This window comes from Heptranchias perlo, chromosome 13 (genome assembly GCF_035084215.1).
Source record: "Heptranchias perlo isolate sHepPer1 chromosome 13, sHepPer1.hap1, whole genome shotgun sequence".
Lineage (NCBI taxonomy): Eukaryota > Metazoa > Chordata > Chondrichthyes > Hexanchiformes > Hexanchidae > Heptranchias > Heptranchias perlo.
Genome location: NC_090337.1, coordinates 55,205,229 through 55,221,545, shown reverse-complemented (window position 1 = coordinate 55,221,545; position 16,317 = coordinate 55,205,229). Strand labels below are relative to the sequence as shown.

Below are 16,317 nucleotides of genomic sequence, written 5' to 3'. Positions count from 1 at the left end.
CCCATCTGTTCTCATTGGGACTTGTGCGTTTAAGATGGGACAGCAGTCAATGTGTAACAGAATGTGATGAAACATTTTTCTGATATCCATGCTTTGTCCAGATGATTGATATCAAGTACTGGGCAATGATAGGTTGCCGCATAAGAAAAAGTCATAAAATCTTCTTCCAAAGGTTTACCAGCAAAAATGTCCCTATGCGACTGCTGTAATAAGTGCTGCAATGCTTGACACCCTGGCTTCTAATCAGTAAGATGCCTGTGAGTGGTGGATTACACGCTAATAGTGCTTTTTCGAATGCACAATTAGGCCTGACCCTGGAAGGTATATTGGGGTCAGACATCTATCACTCAGGTGGGTTAGGGGTGTCAACCCTTCAGGATTGTCCTGGAGCCTCCAGGAATTGAAGATTAATCGCCAGGATACCACTGCAAGCAACACAGGAGAAAAGTTATCGGGGCATTAAACAAAATTGTGTTTTTTTTTCATTCTCGTCAAACACTTTCATTCATTAGTTATAATAACATTGAGGTAGGGAAAAAAGGCAGTTTAACTAACAGTCAAGATTAAACCAATTGGGTAACAAAAAGTTTGTTCCCTTTCCAATTAGCCATGGGAAGGCAGTCTGCCTGGAGATGGACCATTGGCGGGCGTGTTGGGGGCGGGGGGGTAGTTTGAGGCGGGAGATCATGTGATGAAACCTCCAGGAATACATCCAACCAGAGTTGGCAACCCTAAGGTGGGTGGTAACTGTGCCATGCAGCATTCCCCCACCATCTGCAACCATTGTGGAGAATCAATCCCAGTCATCAATGTCAAGTCAAAGTTTTGCCACTCCAATTTTTTTGTCACTACTATGGCACAATCTTGAGGTGCGGCGAGGGTAAATAAAAAAGAAAAGACTCATCTTCATTGGTGGTTTCTTCATCCTTTGAATATATTTTTATTCTCTGCATACTTCAATCCCACTATTTCAAACTCTGATTGGGGTGTTGATGTTTAAAGACTGTTGTGCAGATTATATCCTTTATTTAACCATAGGCCCTGGAGCTACTTCCTGTAGCTCTGTACCCCTGTCTTTGTTGATGTTAGGAATCTTACAACACCAGGTTATAGTTGGACTATAACCTGGTGTTGTAAGATTCCTTACATTTGTTCATCCCAGTCCATCACTGGCATCTCCACATCTTTGTTGATGTTAGTTTAGGATTTTTACTCAAATCAGTTCCCCACCTATCAAGTTTCCACAACTGAGTTGCTTTGTGCAGTGGTTTCCTTTCTTTGTGTAATGAATTGCTTATCAAAAATATGAAGCTCCTGCTCTCTGAAATTTGGCATGTGCATTAGTGAGGTATTGTATGTTCTTTCCTTTCACTTCCCACTGCTGGGGACAAAGTCACACTTGTTACCAAAGGTTAAGTAGGTGTCTTTGGGTTCTTGAGCTGTTGTAATTGCATCATTACATCCTGTCTTCCATTTGAATAGCTCAAATTACTCGCATTAATAAATGAACATGCAAAAAAGAGAGAATTTGCATTTATATATTGCCTTATCACATCCTCAGTAAATCCCAAAATGCTGCAGGATCGATTATCTATTTTTGAAGTGCATTCATTTTTCTTATTTAACCCATAAAAAGGGGAAATCAGAATGCAAATGTTTAAGCAACAATTCTATACAATTACTGTATAATTGAGTTAGCCTCATCATCCCCAATGTTGGTCATTACTGAGGTGCTGTGCAAGGAGCTTTATAGCTCAGTCACACTGCACCCATATTTGATCTATTAAATGCATTTTAACAGCTGTTCCACGTCCAGCCACAGATGCACTGTCTGCTTGCATACTGTTCAGTAGGAAAAGCTAGACTTCCCTGGACGTTTATTCAAAACACCTTCTAGAGGGCTCATCTCACTGGTCTGCCAAACGCCAGTGGTATTTCCACTGATCGAAAGAAGCAGAGAGGATTATCAACTCTTTCCCATCATTAGTAATAGATGGTAAAGAATGCCACCCAAGTTGGCACGTACTGCAAATTGCATGGACCTCCTTCGCCAAGCATCACGATAATGCAAAGTCAGGAGGGTTAAAGAAGGAAAGAAAGAACTTGTATTTATAAAGTGTCTTTCATGACCTCAGAATGTTCCAAAGCGCTTTACAGCCAATCAAGTACTTTTGAAGTGTCGTCACTGTTGTAATGTAGGAAACGTGGAACAGGCTCGAGAGGCTGAATGGCCTACTTCTGTTCCTATGTGGCAGCCAATTTGTGCACAGCAAGGCCACACAAACAGCAATGTGATAATGACCGGATAATTTGTTTTTAATGATGTTGGTTGAGGGATAAATATTGGCCACGACACTGGGGAGAACTCCCCTGCTCTTCTTCGAAAAATGCGAGGTTTACACTATAGGTTTTATGTTAGAGTGAAATAAAAGATCACATCACTGCAAAGCAAGCCTTGGGTATATATGTGTGTCTAACTGTGCTGTAATTCATCTAGGAGTGCTTGTTGTTCACACTGGGTGCTAAAGTGGAAGAAGCTGTTTAATTCCCCACCACCTATGTTCTTCACCTTGGCGAACACCTTTACAAACACAGAAGAGTTCTTGTGGTGCAGTATTATGATCTTTAGTAATGAATGTATGTATTAAAACTAACTGATAATGTGGAGCTGCAGACTCCCCATTCAGAACAAATCATGGCTTGGGGCAAATTACTTCCAGTTTTGACAAAGATGGTGTAATTACAATCTACTCCCGGCAATTCAAAGTCATTTGTTTGCTCCAAAAAAATGGAATTATCCAATAATTTGAATTAAACAATGTAAATAACACAGTAAAGTAAAATTTAGCGCTGGGGAGAAAAACAATTATCAGATAGTTTGAATTAAGCAGTAAGGAATTAAGAATAGACTCTATCTTTCATTTTCCAGTCATTCATTGTTTTTTTTTGCTTTTGTGCTGCATCTAATCCTTTCGAGGCTGATTGGAATTCTTTCCTGTCATGTTGACTAGTTCTTCAGTTGAAGGTACAATTTACTCCTGTTTGAGAAATTCTTCTAATTAAAGTCCCAGTGAGCTAGTGAGTGAAAAGTTGATTTAGATAAATTGACCAAAACACAGAGGTATGCACACGCCAGGATCTGGTGCAGACAAGTCTGGAACCTGGTAAACGTGTACAGGGTAACAGGAAGCACAATTAAATTAAAACAATTGAGGTGTCACCGGAACAGATATTCTGTATTGCACTTGAAGTTGCTGTTTGAGAGATCTGTAACTACCACTCAGGACTGCAGTACAAATTGAACTTGCCTTTATCATAATTTAAAGCTATGAGTTATCGAGCATCATTTTTCAACAAGCCCATTCTGTCTGCCATCCTCAGTTTCTTAAGAAGATAATAAAAGAGCTGGTTATTAAACATTATTTCATATCTAGACTTGAAGAGAATAGACAACTCAACCTTGAAGTATGTAAATTATGACCATGATATGTCTAGAATCTGCAGTCCTCTGTTGCTATCGTAACTGTTTGCAGTCAGTATTTTCAGCTGACATCAGCGATAAAAGGCAGAAAATGGTCTGAGAGGGAAATAAAGGAAGCACAATTCACATGATAAGTTACTGACCTAAGATGGACCCAAGCTATTCAACTTAATTCTCAGTTCCTGTACATTAGTTGTATTGCAGCATTATTTAAGATGTGTTTCCAGTACTGAGATTGATTTGCTTTGGGCTTTTTCCCAGCATTTATTTGAACGGCAGTTTCTATAAGCAGAACTGAACGTTGTGATGTTCCTGCAGTGTGCAGGACGCTATGTCCAGGTCCAATAATTAACTCCTAATGATGGCATGCTGCTTATTGAAGGATAACTGAGATGATCACTATGTTCTCCTCAGAAAGTAACATTCTGCCATACCTGTGCTTGTCAGTGCAGGCCACAACTATTTGGTAAGATTTACTTATAGGTGAAATAATACACAGAAGCAAGAAGACATATAAACAGCACAATATTAAAATCAGTATACAAGAGGTTAATAAATCATTTTTCAAAATAGTGTTTCTTACAGTCTACAATGTGCAATAGAACATTTGGAAGGATTTTTCTTTTTCATAGATCTTCAAGATGTGATGTATATGGACGGAATGAGTTCCAGCTTGTCGATAAGAGTTCTGATACATTGAGGCTTGTTTCATATTACAGCCATTGCTTTTGAAACTGATCAACTGAGATGCTAATAGTCTTTCTACCTAGGAGGTGAGATGTTAATGGCTGCAAGCTACATCTTTCTCTGAATATTTCTCCCCACCGCGCCCCCTCCCCCAGACTGGGGTTCACACCTTAGAATGGATTTTCCTAACAGTTGCTTTTACATTGGCCCAGCACTATCGGTTCTTAATGAGTGGATCTCTTTTTTTTAAAACCAGATCTTCAAGGCAGCCAGTCTTAACAAAGTTAGCAAATTGACTTTAGGGTTGCCGCCTGATGAATGAGACCTATGCATCAGGCACCAAAAGCAGCCCACTTAAGGCCAATGTAATTACAACTAATGCCTCGGTAATCAGAGGGCAGATAGTTGTCTCACAACTTTCGTGTATTAACATTTGAAATGAGCTGTTTCGGTCATCAAAGTAACTTCAACTTAATTGCTTTCTGAATGCAGGCATTTGCTACTTTCCTGACTTTCTGCAGTCTTCCATCTTGAACCTTTAGTGAGGGAGGACAATTTTCATTTTAACTCTTGCTGTTTAAGAAAAAAAACGGAAGAATTAAAAATGTGATAGAAATCTCACTTTCTATCACAGAGGCCTAAACTTTCACAGTGATATTCCTGTTAGTTAGTGTGGTTTTCACTTTTTTTCAGCAAATAAGAGTTGCATATTGAACTACCATGAGCTAGGAAGATTATTAAAAGGAATATTAATAGTCCAAATTTTAAGGTCACTACTCTAGCTGACTGAAACAACAAAGCAGACCTGTATGATATCCGTACCTCCAGACTCAACTTTGTCAATGCTCTCCTGGCCGGCCTCCCATCTTCCACCCTCCATAAACTTGAGTTCACCCAAAACTCTGATGTCCGTATCCTAACTCGCACCAAGTCCCGTTCACCCATCACCCCTGTGCTCATCGACCTACATTGGCTCCAGGTCCAGCAACACCTCGATTTTAAAATTCTCATCTTTATATTCAAATCCCTCCATGTATGCCCCTCCCTATCTCTGTAACCTCCTCCTACAACCTCCTGAGAACTCTGCATTCCTCTACTTCTGGTATCTTGTACATCCCTGATTTCCTTGGCCCTCCATTGGTGGCCATGCCTAGGCCCTAAGCTCTGGAATTCCCTTCCTAAACCTCGCCACATCTCTACTTCTCTCTCCTCCTTTAAGGCAAGAATTTAGTCACCTATCCTAATATCTCCTTATGTGGCTTGGCACCAAATTTTATCTGATAATGCTCCTGTGAAGTGCCTTGGGACACTTTACGACGTTAAAGGTGGTATATAATTGTCAGTTGTTGTTGAGAATATTTCTCAAATGAACCCAGATATTAATGCATTATCAGGAGCAAGGTTTTACATGCACAAGGAGCTAGACTGATTTCAGTGCAAATCAACAAGGAGCTGTTTTATTTTGCCAGATTTGAGAAACCAGTTCAAGTTTTTCAACCAAAAATGCCTCAGATTGAGAAAAGAGCAAGAATGTGTTTAATTTTGGTGGAGGGTGTTTGGCATGTACAATTTTTTTTATGTATAAAGGGCCAGATTTTGCTGCCAAAATAATGGTGAGGCTAATGATGCTCATCGTTATTTCTGCACAAAAGGGACAGCAACTCCAGGCAAGGGGTAGATGCATGGCTAAACACAAATATCCAAAAGTTGCTGTCCGAGTTGAACCACTTTGCCATTAGCTTCATGACATCTCAGTGTCTGCCTCACCATTGAAATGATGTGGAGATGCCGGTGATGGACTGGGGTTGACAATTGTAAACAATTTTACAACACCAAGTTATAGTCCAGCAATTTTATTTTAAATTCACAAGCTTTCGGAGGCTTCCTCCTTCCTCAGGTGAACGAAATGAAACCAGTTCTTTACCCAAACACACGGAACAGCCATGGGGACCAAATTCGCACCCCAATACGCCAACATTTTCATGCACAAGTTCGAGCAGGACTTCTTCACTGCACAAGACCTCCAACCAACACTATACACCAGATACATCGACGACATTTTCTTTCTATGGACCCACGGCAAGGAATCACTAAAGAGACTACACGATAATATCAACAAGTTCCATCCCACCATCAAGCTCACCATGGACTACTCCTCAGAATCAGTTTCTTTCTTGGACACACGAATCTCCATCAAAGACGGGCACCTCAGCACCTCACTCTACCGCAAGCCCACAGACAACCTCACGATGCTCCACTTTTCCAGCTTCCACCCTAACCACGTCAAAGAGGCCATCCCCTATGGACAGGCCCTGCGAATACACAGGGTCTGCTCAGACGAGGAGGAACGCGATGGACACCTACAGACGCTGAAAGACGCCCTAGTAAGAACGGGATATGACGCTCGACTCATCGATCGACAGTTCCGACGGGCCACAGCAAAAAATCGCATAGACCTCCTCAGGAGACTAACACGGGACGCAACCAACAGAGTACCCTTTGTCGTCCAGTACTTCCCCGGAGCGGAGAAACTACGCCATGTTCTCCGCAGCCTTCAACATGTCATCAATGACGACGAACACCTCGCTATGGCCATCCCCACACCTCCACTACTCACCTTTAAACAGCCACCCAACCTCAAACAGACCATCGTTCGCAGCAAATTACCTAGCTTTCAAGAGAACAGCGTCCACGACACCACACAACCCTGCCACGGTAACCTCTGCAAGACATGCCAGATCATCGACACAGATACCACCATCACACGAGAGGACACCACCCACCAGGTGCATGGTTCATACTCCTGTGACTCGGCCAACGTTGTCTACCTCATACGTTGCAGGAAAGGATGCCCCAGAGCATGGTACATTGGCGAGACCATGCAGATGCTGCGACAACGGATGAACGGACACCGCGCAACAATCGCCAGACAGGAGAACACTTCAGCAGTCATGGACATTCATCCACCGACCTTCGGGTAAGCGTACTCCAAGGCGGCCTTCGAGACACATGACAACGCAAAATCGTCGAGCAGAAATTGATAGCCAAGTTCCGCACCCATGAGGACGGCCTCAACCGGGATCTTGGGTTCATGTCACGCTACACGTTACCCCACCAGCGAACAAATGTTATCTGTTTTTAATATAACGGGTCAGTTGCTGTCTTTTCTATGTTTCTACCTCTCTATCTCTGTTTTTTTTTTGTTTGTTGTTTTTTTTTGTGATTTGTATATTCTGAGACCTTGCAGGTAACACCTGTCTGTCTGCACACTGATTGCCTTGGCAACGGGCAGTTGAAAAAACTGTCTGTAATCACCAAGCATTGTTCTGTGAATTATAAATGCGATTTCATTTCGAGGATTTCATTTCGTTCACCTGAGGAAGGAGGAAGCCTCCAAAAGCTTGTGAATTTAAAATAAAATTGCTGGACTATAACTTGGTGTTGTAAAATTGTTTACAATCACCATTGAAACGCATTGAATAGTATGGAGTTGCTGTATTTGTGCGGTAGATATGAACTAAACTCGCTACAGGAAGTTAAGTCTTGTTATTTTAAGTGTGAGTACACTTTTAACGATGTGTTAACCTCTAGCACTGAAAATTAACTATTGCAAGTGTGGCCTCTTATTCCTTCAGGTATTAATTGTTGTTGGGGGTTTTTAAAAAAGTCAAGTTTAAAAATGTTGTTTTACTTTTCTTTCTGTCCCTCTTTTCTCTCTCTCTTAATCCAATCTTTCTTTCCTTTTTATTTCTCTTTTTGTACCTGATTTGACATTGAATTCACCCACTCTAATTTACACTTCCTTGTCAGTCCTTGCACTGTTTATTTCACAAGTCTTCAATCTGATTGATTAAGGAGATACACAGTTGCTTGCCCTGTTCACTCAGGTCCCAGATGCCCTGTTTCCCTTGCACTTTCGGCAACTTGCCACACAAAAAATTTAAAAACATAAACGTGCAAAGGCAAGTCCAACTGATGGCAGATGTCGTTAGATGTCCTGCTGCAGCAAAATCTGGCCCATTATTACTATTGTTGCACCTACAGCTTGGAGTTTTACCTGCATAACTGTGCTGAAGGATCCTTGTCGTGTTGATAACATGTCTTGTCAAATATTTCAGTGTCTTTATACGAGAAGATTGTAATAGGTGATGTGGTGTGACATCTGATTGCATCTGCTGCTACATATTATATTTATTCAAACTATAATAAGAACAAAGATTGCAGATCCACGGATTTATAGCAGATACATCAGTTGCTGTGGCATAGACTTCCTCTGTCTGCTGCCACGGTAGCATTTGAACTGAGTTTTCAGAGCAGGTGTTCTTGGAACTTCCCCTGACTTGAACCCACGGCCCCCCCTTCCCAAATGCTTCTCTATATTACGGTCATTTACCACTATTTAAATGCAAGTTATTGTTGTTGCATTTAGCGCTGCAATCTTAAAGTTGTGGAAGAAAATTATTCTTCAGACTTTGTTAGACCAGAGAAAAAGCCACAGATGCTGTTGGACCACAGTGACCTATAGTGTAAAGCTATTGAAAAACAAGGGCCATGTAAATCAATCGGAGTTTAACCAACTTGAGGAAGTGTTTTGTGTAGATATAAGGAACAAATGACTTAATACTGAAGCCAATTTTCTTTTTAACTTCTCTGATGAAGTAAGATTAGGTGTACAGTACACCTAAGCCATATATAATCAGATGATGGCTCTTTTTATGCAGTCATGTTTCTGTATCTAGACCAAAGCTCTTCGCTGCCAATGAAATGCAAAGTGGGCAATTTCACTTTTCTTTTTCCCTGTGAAGTTTTATTTCCCCTTTAGAAGCTAAGTTAAAAAAATTATTTTGAAAACTGAAGTTATTATTTATCTTTTTTCAGAATTCTTCCCTGTCACTTTTCGTTTTTCATTATTTACAGTGTTCTGGATTGTTTGTATGTAGCCTGCACTGTTCATGTCTGATCTCTGACATTATCTGTGAAAAGCATGAATATGGCTGCAATATAACTCTTCCACCGTGTGCTGCCTCACAAAATGGGATCGCCTCCCAAACGTGTTCACTGTATGGTGCCTCAAACTTCGGGGACACTTCATAAACTGGAGTCCACCCAAGTGCGTCATAAATGGGAACCAAAGTTGGAACACGTGGCTGTAGTTGTCTCCAGACTGGAGAAGAACTTGGAGTGGGAGGGGGAGGATCCAGTTGTCGTGGTCCACGTAGGTACCAACGACATAGGTAGGACTAAGAAAAAGGTTCTGATGAGAGAGTTTGAGCAGCTAGGGACTAAATTAAAACGCAGAACCACAAAGATGATAATCTCTGGATTATTACTTGAGCCATGAGCAAATTGGCATCGGGTCAATAGGATCAGGGAGATGAATGCGTGGCTCAAAGATTGGTGTGGGAGAAGTGGGTTTCGATTCATGGGGCACTGGCACCAGTACTGGGGAAAGAGAGAGCTGTCCCATTGGGACAGACTACACCTGAACCATGCTGGGACCAAAGTTCTAGCGAATCAAATAACTAGGGAGGTAGGTAGGGCTTTAAACTAAATAAGGCGGGGGGGAAGGTCAGGGTGGAGAGAAATCTAGAATGCTAAAGAGAAAAGACAAGGAAGCAGTGCAGGAAAGTGATTGGAGTAAGGACACCAGATTCTGTCAGGAAGGGACAGAGCGTACAAACAAGAGAGTGCATCAACAAATAGGGTCCGGGTAAGAAAAAATGGTAATAAGACAAATAGGGCCATAGTACAAAAAAATGTTAAGATGTCTAAAAATGTTAAAAAGAAAAATCTAAAGGCACTGTATCTGAATGCACGAAGCATTCGTAATAAGGTAGACGAATTAACAACACAAATAGATGTAAACGGATACGATATAATTGCAATTACAGAGACATGGCTGCAGGGTGACCAAGGCTGGGAGCTGAATATCCGAGGGTATTCGATATTTAGGAAAGACAGACAAAAAGGAAAAGGAGGTGGGGTGGCATTGTTAGTAAAGGATGAAATCAGAGCAATAGTGAGAAAGGATATTGGCTCAGAAAATCAAGATGTAGAATCAGTCTGGGTGGAGTTAAGAAGCACCAAGGGGCAGAAAACACTGGTGGGAGTTGTCTATAGGCCTCCAAACAGTAGTGGTAATATAGGGGATGGGATCAAACAGGAAATTAGAGATGCATGTAACAAGGGTACTACAGTAATCACGGGTGACTTTAATCTGCATATAGACTGGCCAAACCAAATTAGTAATAATACCATGGAGGATGAATTCCTGGACTGTGTACGAGATGGCTTTATAGACCAGTACGTTGAGGAGCCAACTAGGGAACAGGCTATCCTAGATTGGGTATTGTACAATGAGAAGGGGTAAATTAATAATCTTGTTGTGCGGGGTCCTTTATGGAACAGTGACCATAACATGATAGAATTCTTCATTAAGATGGAAAGTGAAGTAGTCCAATCCGAAACTAGGGTCTTAAATCTAAACAAAGGAAACTACGAAGGTATGAGGAATGAGTTGGTTATGATAGATTGGGAAGCTTCATTAAAAGGCATGACGGTGAATAGGCAATGGCTAACATTTAAGGAATGAATTGCAACAGTTCTACATTCCTTTCTGGGACAAAAACACAAAAGGAAAAATGGCCCAACCATGTTAACAAAAGAAATTAAGGATAGTATTAGATCCAAAGAGTCGCCATATAAAATTGCCAGAAAAAAGTAGCAAGCCTAAGGACTGGGAGCAGTTTAGAATTCAGCAAAAAAGGACCAAGAGATTGATTAAGAGGGGAAAAATAGAGTATGAGAGTAAACTTGCAAGGAACATAAAAGCGGACTGTAAAAGCTTCTACAAGTATGTAAAAAGAAAAAGATTAGTGAAGACAAATGTAGGTCCCTTACAGTCAGAAACAAGAGAATTTATAATGGGGAACAAGGAAATGGCAGAGCAATTGAACAAATACTTTGGTTCTGTCTTCATGGAAGAGGACACAAATAACTTACCAGAAATTCTAGGGAACCAAGGGGCTAGTGAGAAGGAGGAATTAAAGGAAATTAGTATTAGTAAAAAAATAGTGCTGGAGAAATTGATGGGACTGAAAGCCGATTAAATCCCTAGGGACTGATAATCTGCATCCCAGAGTACTAAAAGAGGTAGCCATGGAAATATTGGATGCATTGGTTGTCATTTTCCAAAATTCTAAAGATTATGGAACAGTTCCTGCAGATTAGAGGGTGACAAATGTAACCCCACTATTTAAAAAAGGAGGGAGAGAGAAAACAGGGAACTTCAGACCAGTTAGCCTAACATCAGTAGTAGGGAAAATGTTAGAGTCTATTAAAAAGGATGTGATAACAGGACATTTAGAAAATATCAACGGGATTAGACAAAGTCAACATGGATTTATGAAAGGGAAATCATGTTTGACAAACCTACAGGAGTTTTTTGAGGATGTAACTGGTAGAATAGATAAGGGAGAACCAGTGGATGTGGTGTATTTGGATTTTCAGAAGGCCTTTGATAAAGTCCCACATAAGAGATTCGTGTGCAAAATTAAAGCACATGGGATTGGCAGTAATATACTGGCATGGATTGAAAATTGGTTAACAGGCAGGAAACAGAGAGTAGGAATAAATGGGTCTTTTTTGGGGGGGTGCAGGCAGTGACTAGTGGGGTACTGCAGGGATCAGTGCTTGGACCCCAGCTATTCACAATATATATCAATGATTTGGATGAGGGAACCAAATGTAATAGTTCCGAGTTTGCTGACGACACAAAATTAGGTGGGATTGTGAGTTGTGAGGAGGATGCAAAGAGGCTTCAACGACTTGGACAAGTTGAGTGAGTGGGCAAATACATGGCAGCTGCAGTATAATGTGGATAAATGTGAAGTTATCCACTTCGGAAGGAAAAACAGAAAGACAGAGTATTATTTAAATGGTGATAGATTGAGAAATGTTGATGTACAAAGAGACCTGGGTGACCTTGTACACCAGTCACTGAAAGCAAACATGCAGGTGCAGCAAGCAGTTAGGAAGGCAAATGGTATGTTGGCCTTCATTGCAAGAGGATTTGAGTACAGGAGCAAGGAAGTCTTACTGCAGTTATACAGGGCCTTGGTGAGACCAATACCTGGAGTATTGTGTGCAGTTTTGGTCTCCTTATCTAAGAAAGGATATACTTGCCATAGAGGGAGTACAGCGAAGGTTCACAAGACTGATTCCTGGGATGGCAGGACTGTTGTATGAGGAGAGTTTGGGTAGACTCGGCCTGTATTCACTCGAGTTTAGAAGAATGAGAGGGGATCTCATTGAAACATATAAAATTCTGACAGGGCTAGACAGACTGTATGCAGGGAGGATGTTTCCCCTGGCTGGGGGGTCCAGAACAAGGGTTCACAGTCTCAGGATACAGGGTAGGACATTTAGGACTGAGATGAGGAGAAATTTCTTCACTCAGAGGGTGGTGAACCTGTGGAATTCTCTTCCACAGAAGGCTGTGGAGGCCAAGTCACTGAATATATTTAAGAAGGAGATAGATAGATTTCTAGACACAGAAGGCATCGAGGGGGTATGGGGAGAGAGCGGGAATATGGTATTGAGATAGAGGATCAGCCATGATCATATTGAATGGCAGGCTCGAATGGCCGAATGGCCTACTCCTGCTTTCTATGTTTTCTCTAGCTCTCGCCAAAAAAACAAACTTGGTGTGGCTCCAAAATGGTAAAGGATATTCACCTTGTTTATTTTGCCATCCTTTATTGAAGATCTGTTTTACCTGAAATGTAGTTTTAATTATTTGGGATAAAAATATTACAGGGGAGATCTTTCTGAGTCTGTACCCATCTGGATCATTTTGGTACAGCAATTATCAGAAGATAGGGCAGGCTGGCGTGCATGCCTCTAAATGAACCTGCCTGATTTTCTCCCAATTTAAATTAATGGAAGGAAACCATGTGGAATCTTTTCCAGGCATACACTCTGAGTCACTCGATATTCTAACATTCCATGTGCCCAGTTGATGCAGTGCAGCTGGGCACAAATCCAGGAAGAGTTACCCATATATTTTAAGTACTACCACTGAATAACTGAATCCTCAGAATTCATGTTGTGACTGTCCCCTGTGGTGGAAACCTTATTAATAGAAACACTGATATAAGGAATTTAAATCTTGCCGAGATGAACTGCTGATGAGAACTATTCTGAAGGATCCACAAGCTTGATAATTTCACATATATTTAAACCTTAAAGTGTCAGCACTTCAAGGGAAAGTTTCTATATCAAGCCCTTCCCCCCTCTTTCAGCTCCCAAATCGTAAATTAAATGAGTTTGGGCAAACTGAACACAGTTTCTAGTAGGTGCTAGACCATAGGTCAGAGCTGCTCATAAATTGGTGCTAAGTCTATTCAGAGAGGTCACACTTTGATCTGATGCACAATCGCCTTGGTACGATAGCCAAACATTTAATCTGTGCACTGGATGTTGAACTGATGAAGCTCTCTTGGATTCTACAGATACTAAGGCAAATCCTAGAAGATTATGTTCAAGGCTAAAATTAAGTCTGATTCAGCGATGGGGCCGACCAGTCAAGCATTCCAGGTCAGTTGTCAGAAATTTGCTATTGTCATAATTCCTAAGATAGTCTAACTTCAGCTTTTTACTAGATAAAAAAGGTCGAAAGAGTTAATGTACACCCACGCAATGCAATTCATTCAGCTTGACACCTGGTGATTTCATTTGCCTTGTAATCTATTTCAGTGCCCGTGTAACATGTCACATGGATTAGATTGAGCCATAAACTGCAATTCAGATACATATGAGACTAAAATATGCATAGAGGTATAGAATGTAAGTGGAATGTGAATAGAACGATGAGTCAAATACATGGGAAAAGCATTGGGTCTAATTTATAAGGTCTGATTTACCAGGCTCTGATTGTTCTTATCATCAATAGGAAGAAGAAAACCTTGTAGTTGACCAGCTTTTCTGTATTACATTTAGTAAAGGATGACCATTGCTTCAAGAATTAAGCTTATCTTTTTCCCCACTTACATGAACGTTATGCCACACCAAAGATTGGCATTGTTGTATACTTATAAAACTTTTTGGCATTTTAGGCAATAAGTTTTCACCTGTCAATATTGACTCATGAAATTCAAACTTATGGCACACTAAAACGTATTCTTTTCAATGGCCTCTTTTTGTCACACTCCAGTGAATATGTATATTTGTACATGAAAACACCAAAAAAAACCTGCTAGAATGTCAAATGTTTACAACCTCCTCAAGCTATTCTTTTCCAGTAGGATGTGATGTTTAAGCAAAAAAATGAGAAGAGATCAGAGCTGTGAGATTAGTTTTGGGATGCTCCAGCAAAAAGCTGGCACTGATACGATGAGCCAAAGTAGCCTCCAGTGCTGTAAACTGTCTGGTTCTATTAGTATGGATTTTTCAAAAGGTAGTGTTTTATTTAAATTTGTATAATCATGGTTAATTTTAATGTGCAAATTAATTTTTATTATTAAGCACACTTTTCCAGGAAACATCAGAGTATTAAAAACTTAGTGCAACTTGCGAATCCAGCAACTTTCTTCTCCCCCTTCTGCATTTTCTCTGCTTTTGCTCCAGTTTGACCAGTGTTGATTAATACTGGGGCATAGTTGTCATAGGAGCTAGAATATCACCTAAGTGACCGTTCCTCAGCTGTGAGCCTAAATGATGAGCGTTAGCAGGTTATTGAACTAGATCATCGCCTCTCCTTTGAGAGACGAAATACATTTACAGAGTCCACGTCAGTGCACCTTATACATAGTCTGTAGCAAAGATTGGGCTCAGAGGCCCAAATAGCATTTTCTTGTTCCAAGTTGTCTTGTGCTCTTAAAGGAAGAAATAACTCATTCAAGTGGAATCAGTGGTAAGTACTAATCTCAAGAGGTTTTTTTTACCAGCATTAATTTCCAAAAAAAATTGTCCTAAAATTATTGCAGTTTTGAGTGTAGCAGAGAGAATTGATTTTCTCTTGAAACTGTTGTTGGTGTTAGTGCTTTTAGTGAAGTCCATCCTTGTTCAATCTGTATTTATTAATGGACTGCAGTTCTGATTAATTGAGTACTCTAATAAGTTAGGAAATGTGGCTAGACGCAGTAGGCAATCTCTTAAGAACAAGCAAAGTTATCCCAATGAAAGCATGTTGTTAATTGAAATTGCCCTGATCGTGAGTTTGCCTTTCCAGTGTCACTCACTGATCCAAAACATGGTGCCTTGTACAAGTTATTTGCTCTTAACTGTGGTTTAAGACTGAAGCACTCAATAGTGTCCTCACCACTTGTATTTTTTGAAATATTTTATTACTGCTTCTCAGTTAAGATGTTCCAGTTTGTACAGTGCAGGTAATTGTCAGAATGCTTAGTTTGTGTGTTATATTAATCTCTACGCTTTGTTCTGGAGTACCTGTCAGCCAAAGAGCGAGAATAAGTTTAGAAATGGAGGTTATGCAAGGTTCCTAATAAGGCATTGATATAAAATTATTGCAATAAGTCTGCTTTAATAAGCTAGAGTAGTCTGTAAGTTACAATAGCAGAGATCTCTTTAATGGTTCAGTGGGAGAATGCACAGCCTAGCATGGTACAAAGTCATGCACACCAGGAAGACACCTGGTCTGTGCTCGGTTATCCAAACTCAGCTTGAGTAGCCATGGAGATGCTAAAGCATCAAAATGATGCCAGGGATGAGGGACTTCAGTTATGTGGAGAGATTAGAGAAGCTGGGATTGTTCTCCTTAAAGCAGAGACTGTTAAGGGGAGATTTAATAGAGGTGTCCAAAATTATGAAGGGTTTTGATAGAGTAAATAAGGAGAAACTCTTTTCACTGGAAGGTGAGTCGGTAACCAGAATACACAGATTTAAGTTAATTGGCAAGAGAACCGGGGCAGGGAGATGAGACTTTTTTTATGCAGCGAATTGTTATGATTTGGAATGCACTGCCTGAAAGGGGTAGTGGGGGAGGGAACAGATTCGATAGTAACTTTCAAAAAGCAATTGGATATATACTTGAAAAGGGTAATGTTGCAGGGCTATGGGGAAAGAACAGGGGAGTGGGACTAATTGGATAGCTCTTTCAAAGAGCTGGCACAGGCACGATGGGCTGAATG

The 16,317-nt window shown here is 40.6% G+C and overlaps 1 long non-coding RNA gene across 2 annotated transcripts in view; it reads left to right on the top strand.

The window, feature by feature from the left end:
* LOC137331174 (uncharacterized) overlaps positions 1-16,317 on the top strand; it is a 564,227-nt gene that overhangs the window by 438,898 nt on the left and 109,012 nt on the right. For both annotated transcript variants that reach the window (XR_010965383.1, XR_010965384.1), the window contains one exon: positions 13,681-13,765. This is a non-coding gene — a long non-coding RNA (uncharacterized lncRNA). The remainder of the gene's footprint in view (positions 1-13,680; positions 13,766-16,317) is intronic.